The sequence below is a fragment of the Triturus cristatus genome, chromosome 4_1, assembly GCF_964204655.1.
Source record: "Triturus cristatus chromosome 4_1, aTriCri1.1, whole genome shotgun sequence".
NCBI classification, from domain to species: domain Eukaryota; kingdom Metazoa; phylum Chordata; class Amphibia; order Caudata; family Salamandridae; genus Triturus; species Triturus cristatus.
The window spans coordinates 1246511328-1246536608 of NC_140585.1; the positions used below are offsets into that span (position 1 = coordinate 1246511328).

At 42.7% G+C, this 25281-nt stretch overlaps 1 long non-coding RNA gene across 2 annotated transcripts in view; it reads right to left on the reverse strand.

The window, feature by feature from the left end:
* Positions 1 to 25281, reverse strand: part of LOC146856509 (uncharacterized) — a 270942-nt gene that overhangs the window by 241968 nt on the left and 3693 nt on the right. For both annotated transcript variants that reach the window (XR_014980961.1, XR_014980960.1), the window contains exon 2: positions 12783 to 12855. This is a non-coding gene — a long non-coding RNA (uncharacterized LOC146856509). The remainder of the gene's footprint in view (positions 1 to 12782; positions 12856 to 25281) is intronic.

Below are 25281 nucleotides of genomic sequence, written 5' to 3' on the forward strand. Positions count from 1 at the left end.
TGCTAAGCCAGGTCCTCCCTGGACCAGAAACCAGCATCCTAGGACCGGTTTCAGGGTTTCACCCCTCTTCAGCCAAAGGATAGCTTGAATCCAGTGGCACAGTGAGCCCGGGGCCCACGTTTGGGCATACCCGGCGCACTTAGGGCGAGGAAGCAAAAGACACACAATTGATTGATGGATGGAATGCAGAACAAATCAAAACATTCACCCCCAGTCAAGAGATCTGGCTTAAATCTATCATTCTTTTGCTCACCATGCCACCCCAGTTTAGACCTGGCCATATGCAAATCAGTCTTGACCCTGTGCCTCATGGGAACAGTCCAGCCCAAACTGCTAAGCCAGGTCCTCCCTGGACTGGAAACAGGCATCCTAGGACCGGTTTCGGGGTTTCACCCCTCTTCAGCCAGGATAGCTTGAATCCAGTGGCACAGTGAGCTAGGGACCCACGTCTGGGCATACCTGGCACACTTAGGGCGAGGAAGCAAAAGACACACAATTGATGGACGGAATGCAGAACAAATCAAAACATTCAACCCCAGTCAAGAGATCTGGGTTAAATCCATCATTCTTTTGCTCACCATGCCAACCCAGTTTAGACATGGTCATATGCAAATCAGTCTTGACCCTGTCCCTCATGGGAACAGTCCAGCCCGAACTGCTAAGCCAGGTCCTCCCTGGACCTGAAACAAGCATCCTAGGACCGGTTTCAGTGTTTCACCCCTCTTCAGCAAGGATAGCTTGAATCCAGTGGCACAGTGAGCCTGGGACCCACGTCTGGGCATACCCGGCTCACTTAGGGCGAGGAAGCAGAAGACACACAATTGATGGACGGAATGCAGAACAAATCAAAACATTTACACCCAGTCAAGAGATCTGGGTTAAATCAATCATTATTTTGCTCACCATGCCACCCCAGTTTAAACCTGGCCATATGCAAATCAGTATTGACCCTGTGCCTCATGGGAACAGTTCAACCTGAACTGCTAAGCCAGGTCCTCCCTGGACCAGAAACAAGCATCCTAGGACCGGTTTCAGTGTTTCACCCCTCTTCAGCAAGGATAGCTTGAATCCAGTGGCACAGTGAGCCTGGGACCCACGTCTGGGCATACCTGGCGCACTTAGGGCGAGGAAGCAAAAGACACACAATTGATGGACGGAATGCAGAACAAATCAAAACATTCAACCCCAGTCAAGAGATCTGGGTTAAATCCATCATTCTTTTGCTCACCATGCCAACCCAGTTTAGACATGGTCATATGCAAATCAGTCTTGACCCTGTCCCTCATGGGAACAGTCCTGCCCGAACTGCTAAGCCAGGTCCTCCCTGGACCTGAAACAAGCATCCTAGGACCGGTTTCAGTGTTTCACCCCTCTTCAGCAAGGATAGCTTGAATCCAGTGGCACAGTGAGCCTGGGACCCACGTCTGGGCATACCCGGCGCACTTAGGGCGAGGAAGCAGAAGACACACAATTGATGGACGGAATGCAGAACAAATCAAAACATTTACACCCAGTCAAGAGATCTGGGTTAAATCCATCATTATTTTGCTCACCATGCCACCCCAGTTTAAACCTGGCCATATGCAAATCAGTATTGACCCTGTGCCTCATGGGAACAGTTCAACCTGAACTGCTAAGCCAGGTCCTCCCTGGACCAGAAATAAGCAGCCTAGGACCGGTTTCGGGGTTTCAACCCTCTTCAGCCAGGATAGCTTGAATCCAGTGGCACAGTGAGCCCGGGACCCACGTCTGGGCATACCTGGCGCACTTAGGGCGAGGAAGCAAAAGACACACAATTGATTGATGGATGGAATGCAGAACAAATCAAAACATTCACCCCCAGTCAAGAGATCTGGGTTAATTCTATCATTCTTTTGTTCACCATGCCACCCCAGTTTAGACCTGGCCATATGCAAATCAGTCTTGACCCTATGCCTCATTGGAACAGTCCAGCCCGAACTGCTAAGCCAGGTCCTCCCTGGACCGGAAACAAGCATCCTAGGACCGGTTTCGGGGTTTCACCCCTCTTCAGCCAGGATAGCTTGAATCCAGTGGCACAGTGAGCCCGGGACCCACGTCTGGGAATACCTGGCGCACTTAGGGCGAGGAAGCAAAAGACACACAATTGATGGACGGAATGCAGAACAAATCAAAACATTCACCCCCAGTTAAGAGATCTGGGTTAAATTCATCATTCTTTTGCTCACAATGCCACCCCAGTTTAGAACTGGCCATATGCAAATCAGTCCTGACCCTGTGCCTCATGGGAACAGTCCAGCCCAAACTGCAATTTCGGCCCGTTAAGAAATGCAAACCAGCTTTTTCTGATGTGCAAAGGCCAAAAATTGGTTGCAATTTGCGATACCTACCCAGTAGATATCACAAACTGCAACCACAATTTAGGAAACGCAAATATGGATAACCTATTTGCAATTCCTGAAGCACATGTACAAAGCATTTCCTAAACGTGAACTGGGCATTTAGGAAATGCTATTACCATTGACTCAAAGTCAATGGTAACCAGGTCCAAAATTTAAAAAATGCATTTAAAAATGCATTTTATACTGTGACATGAAGCGCACATATGCCCTTAGGGCATATGTGCACTTAGATGTGCACTACAAATTTCGGGTTGACTCCAAGGGGGCCTTAAGCCCAAAAGCACCCTTGGGTTTGGATTTCCTAAATTGCGATTTCCTATTGGGAAATCGAAATTTAGGAAATGCAAACCATTTCTATTTGTCCCACAGAGGGGAATGCAATAGCATTTCCTATTTGCGATTTCCTAATAGCAATAGGAATTCGTAAATTTTGTACATACCATTTTGCATTTCCTAAATAGCCATTCCGTAGGAATGGCTATTTAGAAAATGCAAAATATAAGAAATACAATGATTCATACAGGCCATTCATACTAATCTTATGATCATTTAGGAATAAACCAGTTATGCCACATGCTCCTTTGAAAATGCAACAGATTCCAAGTAATGATAAATATACCAAGGCACAAATGACACCTAAGAACAGAACAAACATGCATATTCATATCGTTGTCGTGCTACATTGTATATTTATTATTCAACAACAGAAGGGTACTTAATAGCGCTTACTGTGATGATGCGGTGCTCAAGTGACTTTGGTAAGTGTGAACAAAGTAAAAGGATAAAGCACAAAAGAAAAACTGAAGAGTTCAAGTGGGAAAGTTTAGCAACACTAGAGGACACAGATGAGTGAAAAACACCTTATACAGCATCCCTTGAGCAGTAGGTAAATGGACAGTCCAAATAGATAAAATGTTTTACCTAAGTTCGTTTAAGTTTCAGGGATCATGACCGGGACTGTGTTGAGTACACTGGAAAATTAGCACCCATGAGGGGTCAAAATAGTTGATTATGGATCAATAAATAATTCTGCTGGTCCAAGATTAATCGCGTTTCCCTCAGAGGAGTTAATTCAGCCAAAAAATGAGGAGTTACTACAGCAATAAAATAAAATTAACAAAAATGATTGCATGGAATTGACTACATCAACATTGTGTTTATGAGAATTATAGGTGCATTCTCACTTTACTAGAAGATCAAATAATCTGTTAAAAAGGAAAGGATGAGGCAGTAAGCGTCTGATAAAACAAGACTCAAATAAATGTAGAAATGGTGGGTCGCACTAGGCTACTCACCAGGCAAAAACCAGGGAAATGTCTGGAATATGGACTGATAAATGGTGGAAAAAATCTGAAAAATATTAATAGGAATCGCCATCAATTAATGAGAATGGCACAACAAGATATTGAAAGTCACAAATATGTCAGAATCACCTGTAGCCCAGATACTGACGCATTGCAGTTAGTTGTCACTGTCCTCACGCAGCGTGTGCAAGTCTGACGAGCATGCCTTGTCGAGTATTTCATCCAATATGGCGCTGTGTAAGGCCGGCCGTCAAATTGTGAGTGTTGATGTGAGCACTAATAAACAATTAGTAAAGGGTGGACGGTTGAACATCATTTGACCACTCAGGAGAAAAGGAGCTGTTAAAAATAAATCGTACTATGCAAAAGGCCAAGAAAATCAAAATCCAGAAATAAATATAGAAAAATACTATGTGATGCATACAAAATATCTCATGGGAGGTTAGATTACATACATATTTTAAAATAATTTGGAAAAAATGTAGTGGTATTCCCATCAGTCTTCAGGAGGGTTAATAGTTTGAGGAAAAATAACTATTAGCGTTACAGGTTGGCAGACGCCACTTTTCCTCTGCCATGGCAAAACTATATAGTCAAGGGTGTGGCAGATAGCTGTTCTCTGCATTTAGGGTTTTGTCTGTCATGTACACCAAAAGCTCTGGCAGAGTGAAGTCTGTTGGCAGTCCTGCTCTACTCTCTGAGAGGTTCAGCCTCCCTGTTGGCACACATATGTCTGTCAACATTGGTGTTGTGCTGCCACCATGGCGTGATGAACAAACCGCTTTGACAGAAGATGGCAATGGCAGAAAGCCAAACGTATGGTGGATGGAAAAATTAAACTGACAATCCATGAGAACACACCTAGTGTACATCTACCGATCACATACATCTGCTCCCTCCCCTACAAAACAGACCTCACAAACAATCCAAACCATTTACCAATCACAACACAGACCTGTGGTGTTCCACAAAAGAGCCACTACCAAAGCAAGCAGGAGAGGCTCTCGGTTCTCTGAAAATTATTTAACTGTGATGGTGGATGAAATTATGAGCGAGGGTTTGAGTCACAGTTCTGTGAAACTCAGGTGCAGAACACAACCACAAGTCAGTAAAAGGAAATGTGGGCCAAAATATTGTATCACGTGTATCCTGTGACCAGTGTGGGATACTCGCAGAATGACATCCACAAGAGGAGGAAAGTCAGTGGAACGACTTGTGGGCCTTCAATGCCCAGTCCCACCAGCGTGCCAAATGGCCAGGTTCTGGATCTCCCAGGCCCCTAACAGGAGAAGATATTGGAATTACTCTACCCGGCAGGTATTTTGCCCACTGAAGGTGAAGTTGACAGTGGTGAGTACTCCGTAACATGTCTTTATATATGGGGGGCCCGATTCACAGAACTAACTTAAGACAAAATCCTAAACTTACTACCATTTTGGTATTCACAGAAGGCACTTACTCATTTTGGTATTCACAGAAGGCACTTACTCATTTCGGTATTCACAGAAGTTAGGAGTCCTAACTTTAGGACTCCTAAATGCCTTCTGTGAATACCGAAAGTCTTAAAATTAGGATTTTTCTCAGTTTAGTAGTAGTATAGTTAGGACTCCTAACTTTAGGACTCCTAAATGCCTTCTTTGAATACCGAAAGTCTTAAAATTAGGATTTTTCTCAATTTAGTAGTCCTAAGGTTAGGACTCCTTACTTTACAACTACTAAACTGAGAAAAATCCTAATTTTAAAGGCTTTCGGTATTCACAGAAGGCATTTAGGAGTCCTAAAGTTAGGAGTCCTAACTATACTACTACTAAACTGAGAAAAATCCTAATTTTAAGACTTTCGGTATTCACAGAAGGCATTTAGGAGTCCTAAAGTTAGGAGTCCTAAACTTAGGACTACTAAATTGAGAAAAATCATAATTTTAAGACTTGGCTATTCACAGAAGGCATTTAGGAGTCCTAAAGTTAGGACTCCTAACTTCTGTGAATACCGACATGAGTAAGTGCCTTCTGTGAATACCAAAATGGTAGTAAGTTTAGGATTTTGTCTTAAGTTAGTTCTGTGAATCGGGCCCGATGGCTCTAACTTTATTTGGGCACCTATTTTTCAATAATTAAAAAACTACCAATTACGCTACAAATTGTCCCACATATGTGGAGTCATTTCGGTCAGAGTACACCATATTCCTACAGTTATGTTTTCTCACTTCCTACTTCCTCCACCTACAAAATGTACAAGTGCAAATGGCATGGAGGGACCAACTAATTCCAGGTCATCATGGATGCACCCTTATTTAGAGTTAAGAACACAGGTTAGTCTGCCTCAAGCATTGCATACTATCCTGTCCAATAAGATAATGAAACAACTGCACAAACTGTCATGTTTCTGCTGGTGAGGCCTCCACTGGTCCTGCTGGTGCAACCTTACGCTTCAACTGATGGTCTATTGCATGTTTTGTCTTTGATCTATGTATGTCATACAGTTCTACAAACTGAGTGTATATGTTTCAAATAAATTATGACTGTGTTAATGACCGGTAAGGAAAGTCTGTTACAACCAAACATGAATATTTAGAAACAATCCACACATGCTGGGTCAACACTACAAGAGTATCTGGGGGTTTGCAATTGTACTATTTCTGTATATGTATGTATGTATGTATATATCTATATATATATCTATATATATATATTCACTTAAAAAACCATAGGTTTCACACATGTTATAGTTAGGTGGACATTTCACTCGTGAAAAACCAATGAAATTCCCCCGTTATAGTTAGTTCAGATAACTATAACTCGCGCGCCCGCAATCCACTGCTCATGACGTCACATATTACATCACTCATGACATGGTCAGTGGCATCACTCATGACATCACTGATGACATCATCCTTGTGATAGAGTGGGGGTCGCGCGACTTATAGTTATCTGAACTAACTATAACGGGGGAATTTCATTGGTTTTTTACGAGCGAAATGTCCACCTAACTATAACACGTGTGAAACCTAGGGTTGTTTAAGTGAATTTGCAAGGTTTTTTAAATGCTAATTCCTAACTATAACGTGTGTGAAACCTATGGTTTTTTAAGTGAATTCGTACGGTTTTTTAAATGCTAAGTTATGTATGTATTATTATATATATTTTTTTAAGGTTTTTCACCGTGCGCGCACCGTGCGCTGCGCGCACCGTGCGCCCACTCCACGATTTTTTGAAAAAAAATAAAATGTTTTTTTCACCCTTCGGGGTCCTTCAGGGACCCCCTGACAAAGGCTAGGGGGTCAGGAACTTTCAATCCTGCCCCCTTTTCACGTTCGCCACCTCTCTTTTTCACTGGCGCACCGAAAAAAAACAAAATGGCGGCCGACACTTCCTGATTTCGACCGATTCGAACGTTGACTGACATGTAACCACCAATCAGAATTACGCTCGCGCACGTTAGGGTGCGCGCACCGTGCGCGCCTATAGATATTGATGTACATTTAACTGCAATTTTCTCAGGAAATACTGAACAGATTGACTCCATACATGCAAAAGGCACATGCCTGACCTGAGGACTACCTCTCTGCCAAATTTCAAGTAATTCTGTTCAGCCATTCGGGCTGTACCTTCGACTAAAGGTCTTATGGGAAAATGCATGGGGAAAAACGCGTTTTGGGACCCCCCTTTTTTCTCGGCCCCCGCTTGACGAATCACCCCGAGACTTTCAGGGTAGGAGCTGAGCGGAGCGCCCCATTAGTTTTGAAAATTTCGCGAGGATTCGTCAACCGGCGCCAAAGTTATTCAAAATAGAATTTTCAGATTTCCTATGGAAACACGGTCCTAACTATAACTATCTACTGGCGACCGCCAGTAGATAATACACACACACACATATTTATATAAATATATATATATATATGCTTTGGTTAGTTAAAAAAAGGCATTGAATAAGGTGTTTGAATCAGCTGTCTGGTATAGGGCTCTGAAAAATAAAGTAATACTCCCCTTGTCATCTTGTTGGCGGCATGGATACTTACCGCCAATGTATGAGGTCCTAAATAAGCCACAATGAGAAAAAAGCTAAATAATAAATACTACTAATAGTTAATAATTCCTAAGCATGAGACTCTGAGAATTTAAAAACGTAAACAATTGTTTAAAATTAAAATAATATTTACACATGGGAAAAACAATGTGATGTACATTTACATAACACCAGTCATCATAAAATACAATTTTCTGTGGTAGGAGTAAAACATAGGCAACCAGGTTCCGAGTCAACAGTCCTGTCCACACCATATGCAGAAGGACTATCACATACCTTGAGTGGGAGCAGAAGTTTTCATACGCATCAGACAACCAAGATGAAACACCAGGACCATCATGTTTGTCTAGATTGCCCCCAATCACTCTCATATGTGCCATCGACACTACTGTATCCAGCAGCGTCCTGTTTTCATCTCCAACCACCACCACCACTGGGTCAATTCCCCTGTGCCATGGCCACCACCATCTGCATTCTGGACAACTCTGTTTTGCCTCGTTTCACGCCAAGTCAAAGCACAACATCGTTGTTGGCATAACAAGGGATATGTGACCACTACTCAAGTGTCACAAGGCCCTTCTCAAGCTGGTGACACAGGACCTACTTTTTAGAAGGAGACACAGGGTGCATTTGAAAATGTAAATGAAATAAGGCAAAGCATGATTGGTGTGACAACACAGCGGGAAGAGCAGCTGGGCAATATCATTACTTTACTAAAGACATTGAATACCTTCCTAAAGGGGAACATCAATGTCAGACTCGGCAGTGTGGCATTGTATTTGGTGGCTTTAAGGCACTTATTGGAGTAATATCAGTAATATATTCTATTATCTGTAATCAAGCAGCATCTTCTGCCACCACCTGCTCTACAACACCTCAGGATGACATGGTGCTGGAGAGCACAAGAGCACCAAACACATTGCTACCCCTGACAACCAATACCCTGTTCCAGATGCAATACCTCAACATCCACTATGTAGAGTTGTTCTATTGGCACAGCTGATTCTAACACTCAGAACTCTTCACCAAGAACAGGAAGAACTGTCACCCTTTGGGATCAGGTCCCAAGACGTTTATGTTATTCTATGCTTGTGATGGCAAAACATATCACTTTTTTCTGGACTTTGCTGTTGAAACCTTGACTTTAAGCAACTATGGACTATCTTTACATACCCATTATCTTTACCTAATTTTCAGAAATTGCTATACCTTGTAAAAATGTAAAGATTATTAACCAGTTAACTGCTAAAGCTCCTTGCCAGCACTGAAACATTTTTGTGTTTATGGCACTTCACATATGAATCTTCATAACCTTTTTTACAAAAGGCATCAAAGCAAATGTGTGCGCTTTGTCCCCACATGCTGGGTATTTCGAAGGTACCCAGGGTTTATCATTCCCCTGGTGGGACCCAATAAAATAGTCAAACTATAGAAACATTTGGGGTATTTTTGTTTTTAAATGGAAAGAGGGGATTTGCAAGAAAGTGTATGTTTCTTTTCCTAAAAGTGGCGTCAACAAATGGTTTGCTGTGCTCAGATCACCTTCTTTCTGGATTTCAAGAAAGGGCAGAGTTGTAAAAGGAAATCGTTTTGTACCACAGCATATGAATTTTTTTAAGTGGTAGTTGATTTTGTCCCATTTGTTTGAGATTTTTACCTTCTTGCAGTTTGTATTGGAAACAGTTGTAAAACCCTCTGGTGAACCCGGAAGAGATATACATTTCTAAAAAGAAGATAGAATTCCAAATTCAACAACAGATCATTTAAATACATTGCTTATGGTTTTTCCCAAAAATGATTAAAATAAGTAGGAAAAACAGAAAAAGTTAACAATATTTTCATCTGCAATTTTCTGCCCCAGTGATTGGTTTACAAAAGTAAGATACCATTATATGAATCGGGCCCGTCTGCCAAAAACATGCAATACCCAGAGTCAACAACGGAGATGCAGCCTATAATAATATTTCATTGTATTTCAACAATACAGCAATTTATATAGTACAATCTAATGAATCATACCCAAAAAGCCCTGCAAAGGTAAAACTTTATCTAACACTTGTACTGTCCTCATATTTCTGAGAGAATGTTATGGAATGTGCAGGGATCCACAAAATTTCTACCATTCAGCATTCCTACACTCCAACTAATAAAAACAGTACTTCACTTTATTTGAGTGGGTCTATTGCCAGCAACAGCAACCAGTAAAAATGTATAAAGTGAACCGCATGAAGTAAATAGGTATCATCAAGTCTTCACATAGTTAAGTTTTGGTTCATTCCTAGGCCGTGCCATGCGTTTGGTTCACCCATACATTGTTGGTAGCGTTACAATTACGAGAAGTGTGGGAATGCAGGGTGGTAGATTTTGGCCATAGGTTGGAAGTGCCCGGGCTCTTTTCTCACAAAAACATGGAGAAAGTAACATTTTATGACCTACACTTTGTCATTCACATTTTTTTCCGGGTTAGAAAACATACTGGGATCCATACAAGCCGACACCACCCTGAATTTCTCTGTGCCTCTAGGTTTCAGAAATGCCCAGGGTTGGTAGGGTACCATGGTTTCTGGCTGACCCACAGCCAAACAGTGTAGCCATCAACTATGACAGTGAGAGTTACCTCCTCTCTTCCAGCCTATAGGTCATCATACCTATGCCTAAAAGAATCAAAATTCCTTGTGAGTTCTCTAGGGGACAGAAAGACTGCTGGTGCTTTAGTGGTGGTGCTGCAGCTTGATGCCAGGATAGCTAGCACCCCCAGCAATACTATCTATTTTGTTTTTTAAACCGATCCTTGTATCCAATGGGTTTTCTGCTTCCCTTCACCACCAGGGTGCAGATTGGGGGTAAACCCTCCATTCTTACCGCTTGGGAGAACAGAAAGACTCTTGAGGCTTTACCGGTCGGGGCAGGCCTGAAGCGGGTTGGTCCCCAACTCTAATTTTATTTTATACATTATTCCTTTGTCTAGTGAAGTTTCTACCCCTGCTGTGGGCAGACTGTTGTTAAATCTCACCAATCTGCCCACAAAGAGTGCTTAAACCTATAGGGGTGAGGTGATGTCCAATACCTGAATAAGCTGCCCCACCCCATTGTTTACTTTTAATATATCCTTGTTTCTAGTTGGCTTTCTGCTCCTCCAAGGTAAGAATATTGGGGATAAATCCCCTAATCTGGCCGGTCCTGGAGGGCAGAAACATTGCAGAGCCCTCTAGTGATGGAGGTAAGGTCCAATGTCAAGGCTACCATCCCTACCTTATTCTTTTAAAATACAAGCCATTCCTTGGTGGCTAGTGGGTCTTCAGCCGATTGCGTATATTGGGGGTAAGCCACCAATTTGGCCCAGAGAGCAGAAATAGTCGTTTTTTTATTTTTAAGGAGGGGAGCATTCTCCCAGGGTGTACGCTCCCCACAAAGGCAGTTCTTGGTGCCTGGTGGGTGATCCCTGTTTGAGCATCATTATCATTCAGTGATCTCCAAGCACAGATCCCCGAGGTGTCGCAGGAAAGAGGACATTGTCCACTTTTTAGTGGTAACTCTCTTGCATTGAGGTGCTCGACGGCTGAGGTATACCTAATAGCACTGACTGTTTTCACCTTCATTGAGTGACATCAGCGTGCTGAGCGGGCTGATCCTCATGTAACAGAAGAAGCTATTCACTCAGTTTCTGAGTTTATCCTCAAAAAAGAAAATGCTTCCAGTGCTTGCACAAGAAGGATTTTCTGCCTCTGTGTGGAGTATAAGACATTCACAGCCACTGCACTATAAAGGTAATGTGGAGGACGTCCTTCACTTCGAAGCAGTTAACAAATTTAACTAGTTAACAAAAATATGTGTTTTATTTTCAAAGCTTTTCAATGATTTCTGCTAAAATATATGTTCTTAACGTAGATTAAAAAATGTTTGTCAGCGTGTGAATGTTTTTCTGATATTTAATTTTACAAGACATTCTAACATTTGTTCATATTAAGACATACACTGTATTACATTATGGAAAAATAATTAGATGTATTACCACGCTGTAAAAATAAATTTACATATTAAATCAACAAACTAAATATTTGATCTTAAAATCAAGAAAATATAATTCTAAGTACACACAAACCATGCATTACATAAGCATTGGTAATGTAATTTATATTGTTTTTATATAGTGATATTATGTTTACACAATAACATTGCTAATGCAGACAAAATCAAATGCATGTCAGTTATGTTTCAAGAATAGTTTGCATAATATTATATTTTAAAAGTATTGCTGCCTTGAAATGAATGTATTTCTTTTGCTGCAATTGCCAATAAAAATAAAGTTATACAAAAAAAAAGTATTGCTGTTCATGTTAATACACAATCGTGTTGAAACTTTTAACATTCAATAAGCATTTCAAACTATTCCTCCCTATTCATACTGCTATTTGAAAAGTTGTCTACAATTACTATATAATATTTATTAATAGAAAAATATAATTGTGTCCAAACAATGTAAGTATTTAATGCAATTTAAAATTACAGAACAATGAAAACCATTATCTTGGTCACCAGAGAGACAGGATAAATGAGCTATGGTTAGCATGAGGCGTACAAGCCACCATGTTTATTCAACACCATGTAGAAAATGCACACCAATGAGAAATATATATTAGAACACAGCAAATCAAACAAATACTTTTGGCATAAACTGATTATCGCTTTCTTATATTTCATTTAGATATTACATCTCACCAGTTGCTAAATTCATGTATGTCATGCACATCTGAGCAGGCAGTTATTTTCAAAATAGTGTTGTATATTTTAATTGGGTGTTACAAACAACACTTTCTATTTTCAAATCTTATCTCATGTAAGTTGTGTCTGCACACATGCAGAAAGTCCTCTACTTACATGTGGGTTTTGGCACGATAATTGTTACTAAGGCAAAGTTCTATGTTTACAGAAGAACTGCACATTTGTTAAGCATAATCAAAAAGCATGTAAAACTAACATCATAGAATGACAGAGTATTGGAATAATGCATCAGTAACCACTTGCATTCAAACAACATGCATGCATCTAATATTTTATATTGCTAGCTTACCAGTGTCTGATCAAGGTTCAATGGATCCACACATAACGCCATTTTAAGGCAGCAGATGAAAAGATGAATTGGCCTATGAAGAAACAACAAAATCATAACTAAACAAATAATTTTATTAAAAGCATAATAATTCCCCTAAAATGAAAACACTGATAGTCTAATTTTTACTTTTTTAATTAACATACAAAAACAATAACACCCACATGGATGAATATACTATTAGTCAAAAGAGGGGTTCTATGAAATCTTGGCTGACTTCATGGCTATATTCTTGATCACTGTCATCATGCTGTCGTACAACGCCAAAATCACCTTCGGGCTGTTTCACATCAGTGATAATTGGTATGCTTCTCCATAGGTCCATCTTGTGCAGCATACAGCAGACCACCATAGTTTTACTGATCTTGGCAGTAGAGTACATTAAAGCGGTTTCATCAAGACATCTCAAGTGGTCCTTTACACAGTACATTCATAGGCCCTGAGTTAAGGACATGTGTTTCATTATAATAGCCGATAATTGTAATCCAAATGGAATGTGGATCCTCGCACTCCTGGTACAGGCAGGTGCTTGGGAGTGAATTAATTTCGGGTGCCTGGTAAGTAAACCCTCCTGGGCATGAGGGTGGAATAAATAAAATGAAAGCGTTATCTCCCGTGGGAGTAGCGTCTCTTACTCAGCACTCCTTGATGTAAAGAATTTCCAATAAATGTACTGAAAACGTTGTATTGTTTGTCGTATTCTTTTTAATTTTGTATTCATACTATTCCAATCATAGTATTCCAAACATTGCTTGCTCAATTTCACATATTTCTGCCCAATGCATTTCGGGCTTGCCCTTCATCAGGGTACTTACGTTCTGAAAACATTAAAAAGGTTATAGTGAAACATTGGATCAAAATCGTTTTCATGTATTTAAAGACAACTATACATGGAGGTATTGGCGGTTTCAGATTGCAAACTAAGTGATGACTTCAGCGAGAAAAAGTGGAAAGGGCGTGAAAGACGAGGTTACACAGTGAAATCAGCAACATTAGAAAAGCCCGCGCTTCTTTTGGTGGATCTCGTGTACTCAAAAGTTCAGTGATTATACCAAAGAACGGTTTGCGTGCTCGTGTATGAACCTCAGAAGAAAGTGCGCAAACACTTATATTGGTGATGACGTGGAAAAGAAAATCAAATTCGGTAAATTCGGTAATAACGTGCTTTTACTTAACAGTGATGAGGTGTGATGAAAAAGACGCATCGTTAGTGGATGGTGTCGATACGTTAGTGCTGAATTGACAGTGAAATCTAACCTTAAGATGAGTATCGAAAAAGTCAGTGGCTTTTACGATAAGTCTGTGGCTTTTTTTTTAAAACAAATGGAACGTGATGGATAACATACGCTGCCTGTGAAAATAAGAATGCAAATTCAATTTGCGCAAATTTTATGGCATATGTGGTTTCTCTTGAGGTGGCGCGAGGCAGGTCACTTTGGAAAAAGGGGCAGTTAGACACCAATCTTCCTGGTCGGTGATTGTTTCTGGTACTACCTTAGAGAGATAGGGGTAGTCCAATCCTAGGACTAGGGGCTCAGGCAGACGTGGTATCAACCCTACCCTTAGGGGAACCGGGGCATATGCTGAACCGTGTTGGATTTGTACGTCGGTGGTAGGATACTGCTTATTGTCCCCGTGCACACACTGTATGTTTACTGTCCCGGTGGTCTGTGTAACCCCTCCTGGAATTACAGATGGTTGTATCACGCTCGGCAAGCATCCAGTGTCCATCAGGGCTTGTGGTTTCTCTCCATTGACCCTTACAGTGTGATAGTAGGGAGGCTTTTTCCCTGCTGGATTGCAATAGTAGGAACGGGTGGGCCCGATTTCCATGGGCTCTTCTTTTTGGGGGCTTACCCTGGCTATGTGACCGAAACCTCCGCAGGAAAAACACTGGGGTCCGGGTGGAGGTGAGGGTCGAAGGGAAGTAGGCAAAGGATCAGGTAATAGTGTGACCGTGTCCGGTCTTCGAGGAGGCATTGACTTCGTCGTTTTGGACGGCCCCCCGCTAGGATGCTTCCAGGAATGTTCATCCCGTCCTCTTTGAATTTCTTGTGCGCGGTTGTATGCCCCAGCGATTTCTATCGCCTTGTCAAAGGTTAGTCCCGTATTCTGTCGCACCCATTTGTGTAGGGAGGATAAAAATTGTTCCAGGTATATCTTTTCCATGATATCCTCCTTGGTGGCGGTCAGGGGTTTCAACCACCGGTCAGCTAGGTCCCGAATCCGAAAAGAAAGGGTTCTGGGGGTCTCCTGGGGCCTTCTTTCACCTGTCGGAGACGTATTCTGTAAGTCTCAACGTCTATCCCCAACCTTTCCAACATTGTTTTCTTCACATCATCATAAGGGGTAAGGCCTAGGGGATTAGCAGCCTGATAAGCAGCCTGTAGGTCACCTGTCAACAATGGGCCCAAGTACTGACCCCATTTGTAAGCGACCCACCCTGCTGCTCTGGCCTTTCTCTCAAAATTAGCAAAAAAGAAATCTGGGTCCTCCCCGCTCACATACTTCTGGAGGACCACTGAAGGTAGGGTGGTTTGGCTTCTTTGTTGACCCATCGTATCAGCAAGTCTGTTGAAGATGGCCTCCTGAGTTTGACTTTGCTCGGACATGGATTTGTGGTGTTTTTCTCTGTCTTCTTCGGCTGTGGCCAGGAATCTTTCCACGATACAACCGAATTTCTCCTGACCTTCAGCCATTTTCTGTATTGCGGCCTCCATCCTTTCTGATCCCACTTCTGACACCACGTGTGAGAGGGATGGGTGAAAGGAAAAACAAGGAGCCCGAATTAGAGGATCAATTGTGACTGTGTTTTATTCAAAGCAGGCTTTCCGCAAAACAAGTCAAGATGGATAGGGAGGACTCTTCTCTCCTGAGGTCTTCATTAGCTTCTTCCTGGCTGGTAGGTGACTCTTGATGCGGTTGGACCTTGCCCAGGTAGCCTCGGAAGTGAAAAGGAGAGAAGGCAGTAAGTCTCTCTGTTCTAACGTTTCTTCTGAGAACCCTTCACCGGTTTCTAAATACACCCGTTGTGCTGTACAAAAAGGAATAGCCGGCTGTAGGCGTGACGTTTCGTAGGTTTAGGATGGGAAAAGTTGGGAAGCTCATAACAAAGAGGAGGAGGTAAGTGAGAACAGAGAGGGATAGGGTTTTAAGCACTTCTAGTGTGGGAAATCTCAGTCCAGGAAGTTAAAAAAGGGTGTGCCAAAGTACAGAGGGGTGACAGACAGTGCTCGTGACAACGCGACTTGGGTCTGTGTAGGGGTACAAGTAACGGGGATAAACAGTATCACAAGAATATATACAGTGCCCCGTAGTTGTCCACTAGACCACAATTACTCCCTCCCCCCTCCTGCATCACGTACCGCGATAGCCGCAACTCTCCGGAGTTGCGGCGGCTCGTCAGTGTCCTCCGGGGGTGTCCACCACTCTTCGGTTCAGGTCTCTGCTTCTCTCGGCTAGAAGGCGACATCAGGGTTGGCGTCTGGACTTGGTTCCTCGCGTTGTCCTCTGTCTGTTGGGTATTCCGCCTTCGCGCGGTTCTCTTCCTCGTGTCGTTGCTGTTCTCTCCACTCCGTCGGATCAACAACAACCTGCTGATCTTCCGGGATGGTCCCGCCTCCCCTTCATTCCATTGGTTCCTGTTCACTCCAAGCGGGGCTCCTCCCTGTACGGAAGAGGCAGTGGAAGAGATTAACTCTTTCTCTCCCTGCCTTCGCGTATTGTTGTTGCTCTGCTCTGAAACGGACGGAAGGAGGGGTATATTGGTTATGGTGGCCACCTCCTCACACTCAATTAATTTCCGTACCCCGCACTTTCAGACCGGTAGGGGTCAGTAGTTCAGCGGCTTTATCCCCGAGTCCGGCAGCAGCTCACCGTTTGCCCCCAGCGCCATCAGACCCGTAGGAGTGAGTAGTTTGCACTTTACAAATACCAAATTGATTTGATACGCACAAATTTACCTTCGCACTCCCTGTATAACACCCACTAAGCACCATACACAAGTTACAATGTTCGAAACAAAAGTTCCTCCGAGTAGGTATAACTACATGCTGACACTACTTGGACAGATGTGGCACAGCGGCCAGAGCACATGACTTCACAGCATATGACACACAGTTTGGACTCACGCTTTCATCCCCGAGTCCGGCAGCAGCTCAGCTTAGCAGCATGAGACTCTAGACAATACCTCACATATTTTCAGTACCCCAGCACTTTCAGACCAGTAGGGGTCAGTAGTTCGTCCTAGTAGGTATAAACACATGCTGACACTACTTCCACAGGTGTGGTGCAACGGAGAGGGCACATGACATCACAGCATAAGACACACAGTTTGGGGTCACGCTTTAATCCCCGAGTCCCGCAGCAGCTCACCTTACCAGCATCAGACTCTAGGCAATACCTCACTTAATTTCTGCAGCCCAGCACTTTCAGACCGGTAGGGATGAATAGTTCGCTTAGCACCCCTGTATAGCACACCCTAAACACCCCACAGAGGTCACAGTGCTCCTACCCTCCTCTTTCCTACTTTTTTCGCCCTTTTTTCCCCTTACTCACTTCAACAGAATCACAAAAAGGCTGCCAACACTTCCTAGTTGCAACCGCTCACACCGCTTGCAGCCAATAAGCAGCAAGCTCGTGCTAGTAACGCCTCAGCCAATCAGATGGCAGAATTCCCAAATATCGATATCTGTAAATTTCGATACTTCTCCAAAACTACTGAACGGATTTACACCAAATAAACAAAAGCGTGCTTTCTATACCAAGACCCTTCTCCCTGCCACATTTGGGGTAATTCCGTTCGACCGGTAGCCTTGTCTGAAGTTTCCTATGGGAATTGCATGGAGAAAACACGTTTTGGGACCTCCCTTTTTTTTCAGCCCCCCCTTTACGAATCACCCCCAAACTTTCAACATAGGGGCTGATATGAACAAAGAATTTGTTTGCAAGATTTCATGAAGATTCATTAAACGACGCCAAAGTTATAAGCAAAACAAAAAATGCTCTTCCTATGGAAACTTGGTTCTAACTATAACTACCTACTGGCGACCACCAGTAGATAATATATATATACACATGCATATATGTAAGTATATTCACTGAAAAAAACCACAGGTTACATGAACGTTATAGTTAGGCTGACATTTCACTCGTACAAAACCAGAGAAATTCAGCTGTTATGGTACGCTGAGCTAACTAGAACTCGCACCCCTGCAGTACACTGCTGATGATGTCACATATTACATCACATTTGTTAAATCTGTATATGGCCCCTCTTCCACTCCTTGCCGAGAAGCACAGTGCCAAAATAGTGTCGTATGCGGACGACACCCAACTGTTGTTCACTTACGAGAAGTGTGCTGAGTTCAATGGTGATGCGATCAAGACTTGTCTATTTGAGGTATTCTCCTGGCTCAGACAAAACCAACTGAAGTGTAACTCTGAAAAGTCAGAGCTTATCTTCTTTGGCTCAAGCCCTTGTGAAGCATGGCACAACTGGTGGCCGCAAACATGTCTCCCTCCTCGGCATTAGTTACTACAGTGAAAAATCTCAGGGGTCAAATTGGATGCTACCCTCTCGATGAAGCCTCTGGTTCAATCGGTGGCCGGGAACTGAGAATGCTGCAAAACTTTCTCCCCCTGCTCCCAGTCTCTCACAGAAAGATGGTAGTCCAGGATCTGGTGGTCTCGAGACCGGACTACGTAAACTCCCTGTACTTGGGTCTCCTGGAGTACTTGCTTAGCCATCTGCAGATGGTCCAGAATGTGGCGACTAGGGCCTTTTTTGGCAGGACCTAGGACACACACGACCCATCTCCTGTTTTCCTTACACTGGCTTACGGTTCGGAAACAAATCCATTTTAAGGCATTGGTTTTGGTCTTTAAGGCCTTTCACAAGATAGGGGCCCCCTACCTCAGGGAAAGATTCCAACATTATACACCTCAACACACCTTGAGGTCATCTGCTCAGTTTCTGACCTCTACGCCTAAGGTCTTGCTGTCCCGGATTGGGGGAAGATCCTTTTAAGCGGTGGCCTCTCGCTTATGGAACACTCTACCTCTTTCTCTTAGACAGGTACAGGACCTCCTCACCTTTAGGAGGAAATTAAAGACCTGGCTTTTCCAACTGTAGGTTCCGGACAGCTTTCTGCATTGGGGTGTTTTTCTCTGTAAGCTGTTATATGGTCTTTCTCTTCAGCGCCGGGACACTCCTGGGAGTAGCCGCGCGCTTTATAAATACCACATAACATCACTCATGATATGGTCAGTGACATCACTGATATCTCAAATGACATCATCCAGGGACTGAGTGTTTGTAAAAAGTTTAAGAATGTTATATATATATATATATATATATATATCTCAATCAAAAAAGACGTCCTGCTCCAGCAAAGAAGAGGCACGTACTCGAGGTAAGTAGGAATAGGGCTCATTTATTGTATATCAGGTCTCCCTCGACCCCACAATAGAAGAGATACGCGTTTCGGCTGCACAGCAGCCTTTATCAATCTGATTGGCGCCATGAATATTCAAGTTTATATAGCCCTCCCCCCTCTAAGGCATGAATGAACATAGGAAATAGACTGTGCTGTTATGACGAAATGCTGATCGCAGCCATATTCCTGTGTTTGACCAATATACAATTAAACATCTAAAATATAACTGGGATAACATGCTTGTCACATAATATAAAATACAAAATACAATGAGACCATAGATATAAATAACAGCATAGTTTCACCAAAGATCAAACATAATCAGCCTCCTGATATATGCAGAGAAAAAAATATATATCGTCTACCCTAGCTAGTAGCATGTCATAGTGACACAAGCCGAGTTACTCTAATGTGAATTTAAAATAATGGCGCCAATGCTCTCTAAAACATATTCCCTACTGATGAAAATTCAGAACATAGCTCAGCAATGAATAAGCCTGCAATAAATAAAAACGTGCTGCGTATGTAAATCGCAATTATTTACAGAGACCTCATTTCCTCAGATTCTCAAAGAACAAGGTTTCGGCAGGCACAACGGAACAGAACTAGGACATAACACACTAATGCGTGTCAGAAGAACACAATAATAGGGCTATATATATATATATATATATATATATATATATATATATATATATGTCCAACTCTCTTAACCCCTTCCATGCTCATGACGGAACGGTTCCGTCATGAGCCACGGTTGAGCTGTGCTCATGACGGAACCGTTCCGGAATTCGCCCAGCGCTGAAGGGGTTAAACAAGAGAAAATAGGGTCGCACTCCGCAAAGTACAAGAACTGTTTTTATTTCAGCCCAATTGAAGTATGCAATAAATCCAAAAACAAAGCGACGCGTTTCGGTCTTGCCTCAAGACCTTGCTCACGATACTGTGGCCTGGTTTACGTGCACAATTCATAACTGTTTTTTGAAAAAACAAAGGGATTTCCTGTCATGTGACTTTGCGTGCATTCTGGGACTTGTAGTTCCCAACACCAGATTAACATAAGCTTTCAGCATTATCAGCATATTACAATCATCAATAATGTTCAAAGAAAATTCCATTCCACATGAAGAATATACAATCTTATTCTGTAGACCAATAGTGCCACGATAAATATTTACAATAAGCGAAAATATATAATTTATAAGGTACCCAATGAATTGTTATTAGAGAGTGATGAAGGCACGATTTTTAACCATTTGTTGTACCATTGTTGTTCATCATTTATACCCCTCCAGTGGGGTGTGACATTCAAGTATTACAATCATACTTCTGTCTATCGTTCTAGTGTCTCTCAATATGTTAACAGATAGGCACCCAAATTGTTTAACCGGGTTAGCAAAATGGGAAACCAGGACATGGTAGGAATTAATCAGTTGAGCAGTCAATGCGTTTCCCTTTCATGTTCCAAGCATTGTAAGCTTCAGAAAAACCCCATACAAGTTTCCAAAACATTCAAAATGTACATCAAGAATCCATTTCATACAATTCAGAGGTGGCTGTATAATTCCTCACTTTGGTTGAGCCCATAAGGAGTCAATGTTCTGAGTTTAATAATGAAACGAGATTCCTTTTGTCGTAAGGTTTTCTCTCTATTACCACCTCTGATGGTCAGTGGTATGGTTTCAATTCCATAAAATTTTAGGAGTTTCCAATTGTTCGTGTGTGATTGGTTCATGTGTTTTGCCACTGCGTTGGATGCATCCTTGTTTGTCACTGCTCGTGTGTGTTCCAAAATTCGTTTTTTTAGTTCACAAGTGGTACTACCCACGTACTTCATTTTACATGGGCACTCGATTATGTAGATTGTAAATTCACTTTTGCATGATATTAGCTGTTTTATTTGCCATTTGGAACCGTTTGCTAGGCAGACATCTTTGATGGGTTTGGCAATCTCACACACTTTACATTTTTGACATTTTATGAAACCTGTTGTTTTTAGCCAATGAGTATCCTTTTTTGGTTGATAGTGACTGTTAACCAATCGATCTTTGAGGTTCCGAGCTCTGCGATACGTGATCATGGGGTGATTGCCCACAATTTCTTTCACTGTTTCATCCATTTGCAAGATTTTCCAATTTTTCCTTAATATGCTGTTGATTTGTTGGGCATCATTCGTAAAGTCTGAAATCATTCTAATAGGTTCCTTGCCCAATGTGGTCTCTTGCTTTGGTTTCAAACATTCTGCTCGCGGTTTCCCATCTGCTCGTTTCCAACATCTTTTGATCAATGTTTTGTCATACTTTCTCAGTTCAAATCTCTTTGCTGTCAAACGACTCTGATTTTTCCATTCTTCGTATTCAGTACATATTCTGCGCAATCTCAAGAATTCCCCGTAGGGTATACTGGCAATGAGTGACGGTTGATGGAAGCTAGTTGCTTCTAACGTCGCATTTGTTGCTGTAGTTTTGCGGTGTACAGTAGTTTGAATTTGGCAAAATGGCCAAATTCACTGAATGAGTGCATGGGTAGGGCCTGGGTGATTGAATAAGTGCATGGGTAGTGCCCGAGTGAATGGATGTGTGCAAGGGTAATGCCTAGCTCATTGGATGAGTGCATGGGTACTGCCTGGGTAATTGAATGAGTGCATGGGTAGTGCCTGAGTGAATGGATGTGTGCAAGGGTAATGCCTAGCTCATTGTATGAGTGCCAGGGCAATTGGATGAGTGCATGGGTAGTGCCTGAGTGAATGGTTGACTGTAATAGTAGTGCCTGGGTGATTGCATGAGTGCACAACTAGTGCGTGTGTGATTGCATGAGTGCATGTGTAGGGCCTGGTTGATTGGATGACTGCATGAGTAGTGCCTCAGTGAATGCATAAGTGCAAAGGTGGTGCCTGGGTGATTGAATGAGTGCATGGGTAGGGCCTGAGTGAATGGATTAGATCAAGGTTAGTGCCTGGCTCATTGGAGGAGTGCATGGGTAGAGTCTGGGTGATTGGATGAATGCATGGATAGTACCTGAGTGAATGGATGTGTGGAAGGCTAGTTCCTGGGTGATTGGATTAGTGCATGGGTAGTGACGGAGTGAATGGTTGAGTGTACTAGTAGAGCCTGGGTGATTGGATGAGTGCATGACTTGTGCATGTGTGATTGCATGAGTGCATCATAGTGTATGGTTGATTGGATGAGTGCATGAGAAGTGCCTGAGCGAATGGAAGTGTGTATGTGTAGTGTCTAAAAGAATGGATGAGTGCAAGGATAGTGTTTGAATGATTGGATAAGTGCATGGGTTGTGCCTCAGTGAATCCATGAGTGCAAATGTAGTGCCTGGGTGATTGAATGAGTGCATGGGTAGTGCCTGAGAGAATGGATGAGTGCATGGGCAGTACCTCAGTAAATGGTTGAGTGCAAGGGTAGTGCCTGGGTGATAGGATAAGTGTATGGGTAGTGCCTGGGTGATTTTATTAGTGCATGGGTAGTGCCTGGGTGATTGAATGAGTGCAAGCATAGTGCCTGAGAGAATGCATAAGTTCATGGTTAGTGCCTGAGTGAATGCTTGAGTTGAAGAGTAGTGCTTCAGTGATTGGATGCGTGCAAGGGTAGTGTCTCGGTGATTGGATGAATGCATGCGTAGTGCTTGGGTGACTGGATGAGTGCATACTTAGTGCCTGAGAAAATGCATGAGTTCATGGGTAGCGTCTGAGTAATTAGATGAGTGCATGGGTAGTGGTTTAGTGATTGGATGAGAGCATGGGCAGTGCTAGGTGACTGGATGAGTGCATGGGTACTGCCTGAGAGAATGGATTAGTGCATGGGTAGTGCCTCAGTGATATAATGAGACCGTGTATAGTGCCTGAGCGAATGATTTAGTGGAAGAAAAGTACTTGAATGTTTGAATGAATGCTTGGGTAGTGCCTGGGGGACTGGATGAGTGCAAGAGTAGTGTCTGCGTCATTGAATAAGTAGGATAATTACATGGGTAGTACGTGAGAGAATACAGTGTATGCATAGTGCCTGAGTGAAAGGATTAGTGCATGGGTAGTGCCCGAGTGATTGGATGAGAGCATGGGAAGTGCCCGGATGAATGGATAAGTGCATGGGTAGTACCTGAGAGAATGCAGACGTGTATGCTTAGTACCTGAGTGAATGGTTGAGTGCAAGGAGAGTGCGTGAGTGATTGGATGAATGTAATAGTAGAGCCTTTTCTTTGGCAGCTTCACTATTCACTGACTGCTCAGAATGCTGGGCCTAGCCAAATATAAAACAGCAACCCTTCCCATGTCACTGTTGTAAGTCTCACCATGTTTCCGAAAGCTTCAATGCGTGTGTCTGTGCCTTTTTCCAGTGACATGATACATAAAAAGAAGGCTAGAAATAGTAGAATACCTGTGTTTAAGACCACATGCTCTCTAAATTTCTGTAGAAGGTGTATGTATTCCTTTCTGCTGATAATACAGGGCACATGGGTATTCAACAGTCTATTTGAGGAGTTCTGTGACACCTATATAGGTGACATGTCTCCCGCTGCGACGGAATGATGGAGCGGAATGGAGAAGATTTGTGCACCTGTATGAGAAACTACAAGTTTAGCATCTTCAGACGCATAGCATGTGTCAGAATACATGTACAAGTAGACACATACCTGAGTCACAAGAACACGCAGACCTTTCAACTGCACTTCCCATTGCAAGCAGACACCTACATTTATACGGCCTACTTCAAGTGTACCTTTCAAGAGACTCATACGGAGTAGCCTAATCCCTAATCCCTCTGCCAACATGTCTTAATCCTCACTTCTTTCTGGGAGCATCACTATTCACTGACTGCTCAGAATGTTGGGCCTAGCCAAATATAAAACAGCAACCCTTCCCATGTCACTGTTGTAGTCTCACCATGTTTCCGAAGATGCACCCACTCACACCACTGTAGAATCTTTTATACACCCACTGCTGCTCCCACACATTTCACAAACCCATTCACAAATCCATACCAGTACTTACACACCCACTCACTGATTCATTGATCTATACACACATCCACTCGCTCACCCATACTGCCAGTCATAGACCCACTCACTCACTAATACAGCAATTGACATATCCACTCATATAGGCATAAAGGCACTGACACACCGAGTGAGTCACCCATAAAACTACTCACACACTTAGACACTCACCCATACAGTCAATCATACAGCAACTTACTTACCCAAACAGTTACACACCCACCCACTTACTCATAGAAATAGGAACACATACTCACTCCGCTATACGGTCACTGACGGAAGCATGCACTCATCTATATAGCCACTCTCACATTTACTCACTCATCTATACAGTCACTCATATACTCTGTTACTCATGTATACTGCCTTTCACATACTCACTCACTCATACTGACACATGCACTCAATCACCGACACAGCCATACAGACACCCAATCACTCACACAACTTTTCACACATGCAACAGTACCCCATACAGCCACTGACTCACCCACTCACTGATCCATACAGGCAGTCACACACCTCCTCACCCACACACACAGACACCCAGACAACCATAGACGTAGTCAAACAACCAATCAATCACCTATATAGCCATTCACGTACTCACTAACACACTCATACCCCACTTAGACATTAGTTGACAGATTCATACATTCATACAACCAGTCACTCACCCATACATTCACTGAGACACCTAATCACTCACTTATACAGTCAGTCACGCACACGCTGAGTTATCCATACAGTCACTCATAAACCCACAGTTTTACCAATACACCTTGGTGTATATATATTTAACACTCATAAACTTTAAAAAAAACACTCACAGTCACTGGAACCAGCTCTCAGGAATTCCGATGCGTAGGACTTACAGGCGGTACCAGGAGGACTTCTTGGCCCCCAAGGTCCCTCAAGTGTAAAGTGGACTTCATCTCCAACCAGTAGTGCACCACGAGACGTGTTTGCAGAGTAGTGGAGAAAGGGGGGCGCGGCCTCCGAAAACCTTAGCAATCCCA